Source organism: Kryptolebias marmoratus, linkage group LG6 (assembly GCF_001649575.2).
Source record: "Kryptolebias marmoratus isolate JLee-2015 linkage group LG6, ASM164957v2, whole genome shotgun sequence".
NCBI classification, from domain to species: domain Eukaryota; kingdom Metazoa; phylum Chordata; class Actinopteri; order Cyprinodontiformes; family Rivulidae; genus Kryptolebias; species Kryptolebias marmoratus.
The window spans coordinates 24,466,866-24,474,902 of NC_051435.1; the positions used below are offsets into that span (position 1 = coordinate 24,466,866).

At 43.1% G+C, this 8,037-nt stretch overlaps 1 long non-coding RNA gene across 2 annotated transcripts; it reads right to left on the bottom strand.

Annotated features, from left to right (window-relative positions):
- Positions 1-34: 34 nt before the first annotated feature.
- On the bottom strand, positions 35-5,937 carry LOC112449794. Of its 2 annotated transcripts, XR_005233263.1 has the most exons (4): positions 5,727-5,937; positions 3,672-5,629; positions 3,517-3,594; positions 35-2,853 (listed from the first exon to the last, which is right to left on the bottom strand). It is a non-coding gene; the product is annotated as an uncharacterized LOC112449794 (long non-coding RNA). The 2 variants fall into 2 exon arrangements; XR_003038334.2 differs by having other exon boundaries at positions 3,672-5,937.
- Positions 5,938-8,037: the final 2,100 nt, after the last annotated feature.

The window sequence follows — 8,037 nt, forward strand, 5'->3', positions numbered from 1 at the left end:
TCAATAAAGATTTAGAACAAGAAGAAATTTGTCTCATTTCAAGAAATGTTTTCTCACCAGGGGGATGATGAAAACTTGTCATTGTATTCGACTCCTTCTGGTATAAATAGAGGGAGACAATAGAGCATGGTATTTTAGAGTGTAGAAGGTATGAGAAAGAAAGGAGAATATTTTTGGAGGAACTTGTGAAAAATAAAGAAATATTTAATTTAGTAGATATATTGAAAAGGAACTCAAACTGCAAAAGTATTCAGATTTTAATGAGATTTTTCAGAAAAACAAAATTGATTAGGAGAATACGATATTAGATATTTTGAGCCACACTCCATACCAGTAGGTGGCGGTAATGCAATCTTACTGTTTTTTGCCAACCGCCATAAAACTTTATAAAGAAGAAGACAAAGGAGGCCAGTCTGTGATTGGCTGGTGGCGTGGCTCATTTACATACAACTTTGGGTTGCGAGCTCTAACAAAAACAACTGAAAACCAGGGTCCAATACTGACTAAGGAGCTATAACAGATGAAGTGAGGATGTGATGATTGCCAAACTAGGTCCTGATATGGTGGGAGCAGAAATAAATATTAATTAGCTAGAAAGAAAAATAAGACAAGGAACCCAAAACAAAAATAAATCTCATCACTAAGTTCTTTACCCTTGACATTACCCAATCCCAGGACTGGAACTTGGATCAGCCTGAATCCCCTCAAAGACAGGCATATGTCTTTGTAAAAACCTCGGGTTGTACTGCAAAGCGAAATTTCCAGCTTAGCTTAGCTGGAATAGCTTAGCTATGTTAAGCTGAAACTTAGTTTCAGTGTCACAAAAAAGGGTATATTTGAGCATGGCCAGATCACCACAGTAATAGATGCTTAGACATGAGCTAAGAGTTTGCGTTAACTGTGGGTAAGAAGCAAAACTTGCTCACTGGTTTTCTTTTCAATGAAACCCCAAATAGAAAGATCAGATTTATATGGCATCTCTGTTCTGCTCATTGTTGTAAGATTTAAAATCAACATTGACTTGTCAAATAATGTTATAGTAAGTCAGAAAAAGTCCCGCATTTAAGTGTTAATTAAATTATGACATTTTAATTGTAAAAAAACAATGTTTATTCAGGGATTTTTAAACAAGTTCCCATCCTTTTATACATGTTTCCTTCCTGTTCAGATGAGTCTCCTTCCTTTTTAAATAAATTGCCGTCCTGTTCAAACAGATTTTCTTCCTTTTCAGGTGAGAATGTATTTATAAAAGGTTTTCACATATGCGTATGAGAGCTAATTCCGAATAATGTCTTATGTGGCACCTGATACTTATCAACCACAATCTTTGCCGCTTCAATAACTTACTTTAGTTTGATCTTGTCAGTTTAGGGCTTTTGTTGTGGTTTTGTGTTTTTATTTGTGTTTTCGTTTTTCAGTCATCTTGTTAATTGCTGACAGTGTTTTGAGTTCAGTGGGTTTTTTTTTTTTGCTAAACACAAAAGGAGACTACAGCGAGTCATCTGTTCTGCTGAGAATCTAAAGGGCTGCAGGGAGACCACTCTCTGGGATCTGTACACCTCCAGGACCTTGAGGCAGGCCAGAAGGATTGCCGCTGACCTGTCTCACCATGGAAATATCTGTCATCTCTTCTGCCGTCATCTGTTGGGCAGCAGCATCAGAACCTAAAAAGGCTCAACAGCCTGATGAAGAAGGCTGGTTCTGTTCTGGGGACGAATGTGGGAGATGTGTGTCTGGAGATGCTTATGCAAAGAAGGATTCTTCATTAAAAAAAAAAATTGCTGGACAACCCTGTCCCTGACAACATCTTCATAAGACTGTCTTGAGAAAACAGTATTTTCAGTCATAGGCTTATTTAGACTGACTGTGATACAGACCACTACAAGAGATACTTTAACTAAATGGTTAACTAAATGCAAAATTACTGTGCATCATCACTGATCTTTCCTTGTAGCACATATGTTTGTTGGTGTTTAATTCGGCAACTTCTCGCACAGACAATTACATCATCACATTGCTGAGCTGCAAAGTTGACTTACCTCTTCTTGGCTCTGTTACTACCTCTTTTCATGGCACAGTCAGGTGTGGTGGAGAGTAAGGCAAACCCAGTGTCCAGACTCATGCTGATAACTATAGGAAAAAGTAATTTATTCTAAATAAAAACAAAATCAAAAGCTGATGTGGCAGCAAAACAAAACTAAATACAAAATATAAAGAAAATACAAACTGTAGCAAAACACGAGAGATAAGACATGAGAGGAACCAGACAGCACATGAAAGCAACAATTGACCAATGAGTAAGTGTAGGAGATGGCCGGTTTTAAAGACAGGAGGTAATTAGGTAAAGTGAGCACAAGTGAGTGATTACAAACTTGGGTCAGTTGAAGATGGGCGTGGCAGGTAAACAAGTGATAAGCTGAAGATAAGTGAATATGACTAAGAACACAGGGCACAAAAAACAACTAACAAAACCAAACACAGGAACAACCAAAAACAGAAGAGAAACAATAAACCCAATGCAAAAGAAACTTAAACAAAACCAAAATCGCCTGAAACCCTGGAGGTGGATATCCTGGAGGGCCTGAAAACCTATGGGAACTATGGGACCCTGGAGGCGTGGAACCTGGTATGAAGACAAGGCTGTAATCAACCCTCTGTGGAGCAATCTGGTGAGAGATGTCGACCCCAACGACCTCTGGAGCAGCCTGGTGCGAGGCATTGTCATCCACAACCCTCTTGGAGACTGAGTGGGAGGCGTTGTCGTTCATGACCCTCTCTGAGGCTAAGTGGGAGGCGTCGTTGTCGCCGATCCCCACGAAGACATTGGAAGGAGGAGCATCATCAACGCCAACCCTGTTGGAGGTGATGAGAATGGCACTGGAGATGATAATTTGGTCAGCTTGGGTGATCTGACAGACTTGGTGTCATGGTTTTGGGTAAGGATTTGGCCCACATGCAGAACACACTCAGGAGACAAGAGAAAGTTTAAAATGTTTATTGAAAGAACTGGAATAGTTAGGTAGCTAGTCCGGGACTGGAACAGGTCTTCAGCTCTTTTGCAGAGGGCGACAGGAGTGATTAGAAAAGGAGCTATTGAAATGAATCTTGATCAGGAAGTTTAACTTACAGATGAGGATGAGGTGAACTGCCAGGGAGGAAGGAGTGGGGTCTGAAGAGTGGAACGTGGTCGAAGGTGGAGAACTTAACTCAGGAGACTGAACTGTGAGAATCTGGGGTTTTCCCCGCCCTGCCAGCTGTGCCTGAGACTCACCCTCACACAGCTGTGTTTGATTTTCTTGACGAGTGTCACCTGTACTTAAGCCTCTGTCTATGTTCAGACCTTTGCATTTTACAGCTTAGAACCTGGAGCCACTCATTTCTAGCCAAACTTGCTACTAAGCTAACCTGCCTTGTCTTGTGCCTTTTTCTCCTGCGCCTCAGGTTTCACTTCCTGACCATTGGTTCTGACCCCCCGCCTCCCCAGACTGCCCCGAAGCATTCAGCTGGAAAACCTACCTCTTTCTGGACACCTGGACCTCTCCTCTCCTGGACGACTTCAGTCTCCTCCCGTTTCACCTCCGTGCCCCTCTGCTCCTGGAGATTGGTAAGAAAGACACTATTGTCACTCCTCTCGAATAAATCTCTGGGCCACTCTGTTACCTGTAACTCACCTTGTCCTTCCCTGCCATTGCAGAGCTCCCGGGTTGTTCCCTTCCCAGCCCCCCGGACCGTCACCTGTAAATAAAGTCACTTTTATTTTTGTCTCAGTGTCTGATTTCCTGGTTTGCTCTTCAGACACTTCCTTGTTCTTGTCATGAACTACTGTTGGAGGGTGAGCAGGATTCGGTCGGACGTGGAACTCGGAGGAGGAAGAAACCAGGAAGCTGCCAGCTGGAACCATAACAAGGTGAGTACTTGTAGATCTGAGTTTTGATCTTGAGAAATGAGAAAGCTTTTGGAGACGGAATCCAGGAATACGGAGGCAACCTGGGAGTGAGCACACAAAAGGTGAAAAAATCCTCTGGAGGGGAAAAAAAACAGGAGATTAGTCTGGCTAGAGGCATACCACTAAAGTTAACACTCAGGCATTGAAGTGCTGGCAGCAAGCTCCTTTTAAGCCTCCTCTTGATGAGGCTGACGAGCAACACCTGTCACCCCTCAGCTACCCTGCTCTCAGAAGCCATCTGTGGAGAGATGAGGAATCAGCAGCCAAAACAGAGGGAGAAGACTACCAGACCCCAACACCTGGCAGGCTTGGGTTCTGAAGGCACTGAAGATCTTGCTGGTGGCGTTGGAGGGACAGAAGGCTCTGCAGGCAGCATTGGATAAACTGAAAGCTCTGCAGGCGGCTCAAAGAGGTGAGTCTCTGGGGTCTCGGAGAATGGAAATGATGGCTGGAGACCAGGGGCAGCAGATGTTGATGTGGCAAGAGCAGGGAATGGCACAGTAACCGAATGTGATCTGCAGAGCAAACCAGGTGCTGGAGATGTTGGGAGCGCAGCAGAAGCTAACTTCCTTTGGAGTGAAACATATTTTTTATCTTTTGCTAATTATATTTATCTTTTATACTTTTGTTTTTCATGGTTAATTTGTAGTATTGTTGGCACTTTTTGTATGATTAAGTTGTTATGGTCATGGCGTGAGGATAGGAACATCCCTTAGAATGTTGCTATGATGATCACTTCCTGAAGGCATGAACCAGGCCCCGACGATATCTGTTAATTCCGACTGGTGATGCAACTGGTTAGATCTGTCGTCCAGCGCTGCAGTTTGTACTCTCAATGTCCTTGTGTATTAAATAAATTCTTAAACTGAGAAATAGATTGTTCTAAGGAGCTTGATTATTACAATTTGAACATGCTTTTCAGGCAACAGTGTCTGCAGGGCCCTGGAGACACAGGCACTGACGGAGACACAGTGGTGTGACAAGGAGAGAATACAATGGGAGTTAGGGTAGAGGCGCATGTTGTGGATGGTGGAGACTTGAAAGCTAATCTTATTCCCCTGAATTATGACCTCCTCTTCCTTGACCAGAAGAGGAGGAGAGGGAAGAATCGCAATGGTAGCTGTAGCTTGTGGAGAGGGAAAGAGAACTTCAGCTTCAGCAGGCACCGGAGACACTGAAGGATCTTCAGCCGACCAATGACTGGCCTCACAGAGGAGGTGCGTGCGACCCGTGGTATAGTCCATCCCGGCCTCCTCCAGGATTTCGTCCATCCCTGGGGAAGACTCCAACCCTGAGTGGTGAGCAGACTCCATCAGGAGGACACGGGCGGCCCAGTAACACTCCCTCACCTGGCCTCCACATTGCAGTAATTTCTCACCGTGATGTGGAGCCTGGAATAATTCTCTGGTGTGAGGTCTGAAAACCAAAATTAGTCTGCTGAGTCCTGGTGCAACTGGCTCATTCTGTCAGGTTAGGTGGTTGGTTGGATGGTTTGGACCCAGATGCAGGCTGACACAGAGAGCTCAAAAGAACAACAATTTATTTAAAATAATAAAACATAAGGCTGATGTGGAGGCAACAAAACTAAAAAACAAACCTTACAGAATCCTGACTTGCAAGGAACACGAGGGGCGAGACACAAGGAAAACTGGACAGAGCATGAGAGCAACAATGAGCCAGGGACTAGTAGACAGAGATGAACAGGTTTTAAAAGCTGAAGGTATTGAGTACATGGGAATTACTGAGAGAACGAGTGATGTGTTAAGGTAAGGATTTTCACCTGCTTTCCTCCTTCTACACCTCACCCGAGTTGGCTGATGACAAGAGACCGGGAGGAGACAATATCTTAAGTTTAAAGATTTATTTTCCCAAAAGCAGAGAGAAAACACTGATTATTACAAAGATAAAACCAAATGCATTTGGGAGACAATCCTCAAATAAAATGTGGGAAAACACATTACCCAAAGTATCAGCAAAGTGCCCCAACGATTGTCTGAAGTTACTTCCTGTTTCTGAAGTATTTATCCTCTTCCTATGCCCTGCAGCCGTCTGCGTGGATCAGGTGCGCAGAAAACACTTCCTGTGCTGCAGTGACAGCCATTTCCTGCTGCTGATCCCTTGCAGCAGGGTTATACAGTACTCTGTGGTATTAAACACCTAATACTTTTATTGTTCTTCTTGTTCCCTGAAAATGCCGACTGTATCTCAAGTCACCTTCTTAAAACATAATGAACAATAAATCTTTCATTCTTATGTTTAAGTGATAAATTGATTCAAACTACTGCTAACAAATGATTCAAACTAATACAGACTCTGAACATAACACTATTATAAATCCTCAAAGCAATGACTAAAAAAACAGAATACATATGCTAAAATGCTGTTCTTCTTGTGATTAAAATACTGTTAAGCGAGACTTTAGTTTTGTTCACCTCAACAGATGGCACACAGAGGGCGCAGGGAGCAGACTACTGACAAGGATCACGAGCAGGATCTGGCAATTCAATCACAGCACAGGAGCGAAAGGTTAACGTAGCTTTATTGGTTAATGGATGTATTGATGGCAGCACAGAGAGTACTGGACGGTGGGCGGCCCAGTGGAACAACGGGAGGAGGATAACCACCAGAGGAAACAGAGCGGAGGTTTGGCTCGGCGAACACAGCAGGTAAGCCACAGGGGAAAGAACAGTCTCGTAGTCAGACGGGCAAGGGTCAGAACCGGAAGGGCAGAGAGTAGACTTCCATGTCCACTTGTAAACAACCGGACAGTAGGAACGTTCTTGGCTGGCTGGGGCACAGCACATGTCATGAACCCAGGATGTCAACTCCGCCCTAAAAATCACCCACTTCGGAAATTATTGACTTAAACGCTAAAAACAGCTTATTTAAATTTTAGGTCAAAAAAGTGGGTTGCGGTATGGATGAAAAAAAAAAAAACAGTTACTGGCGAAGCATAATGGACAGGTTTTTAACCACATTTTGCACAGAGGCTTTTTTCAAATGTATTGATGATAGCCAAGTTGAATATTGTTACAAATTTGAAAAAAGAAATATGTTTGAAATAACACTGACAGCAAAGAATACTCTTCTACAGTATAGAACTAAAAAAAAAAGAACAGTTACACAAAAGTGTTTCATTTTAAAGATGGTTTGTAGTTTGTTTTGTTGCAACCTGAAGTGTGAAATAAACTTCAGTGGAGTTTGAAAACAAAATGTGGGTATAGGTTAATGTCTGGTTAAACCACTTGTGTGCCCATTTTTTTTTTCCGGGGCGGTGGAGGTGGTGGTGTGTGTGTGTGTGTGTGTGTGTGTGTGTGTGTGGGGGGGGGGGTATTGTGATCCATAGTGGGGCACAGAAGAAAATCTTTGGGAACCACTAGATTAGGATATGTTGCTTAGTATCTATTGTGTTGCTTTTTGTGCACAAAGTTTTCACCTTTTTTCCCCTCTTGTGGGTTGTGTCTCGTGAAAACACTAATTTGAGTTTTTGTTTACACATTTCCATGGCAACTATGAAAGTCGGCATGTTTTATATTTTTTTATAAAACAGAAAATAAAAGTGTTGTAAGCCACCTGACCATGTGCCCCAGAAGCAGAACCAAGCGCCTTAATGAGTTAAAGAAATAACACAGGTGGAGAAATAATCCAAAATGTTTTAAAAACAATATGGAGAAATACATTTGGCACGTTTCTTCAACTGGTCTACCAGGCTAAAACAGTAATTAATGCTTAATGTTCTTTTTATTTTACAACAGTATATTTGATCTAAAGCATCCCTACTAAAAATTGCTCTTAATTAATCTCCCTGTGTCATAGTCTGGTATTTTCAGTTTGTTGTTTTTGATTATTGTCTTGTTTCTGTCATGGTTTGGTGATTTCAGTTTGTTTCACGGGCCGCTCGCCTGAACTCTTGCCTCACCCCGGACGGCACACGAGCCGCCCACCTGAACTCTTGCTTCGCAGCGGACGCCCACCCGGCCGCCCGCCTGAACTTTGGCCATGCCGCGGACGGCGCTCGGGCCGCCCGCCAGAACTCTTGTTTGGCGTTAGGCCATGTCCGGTGTTTCCACCGGTATTTTGAGTTTATTTTG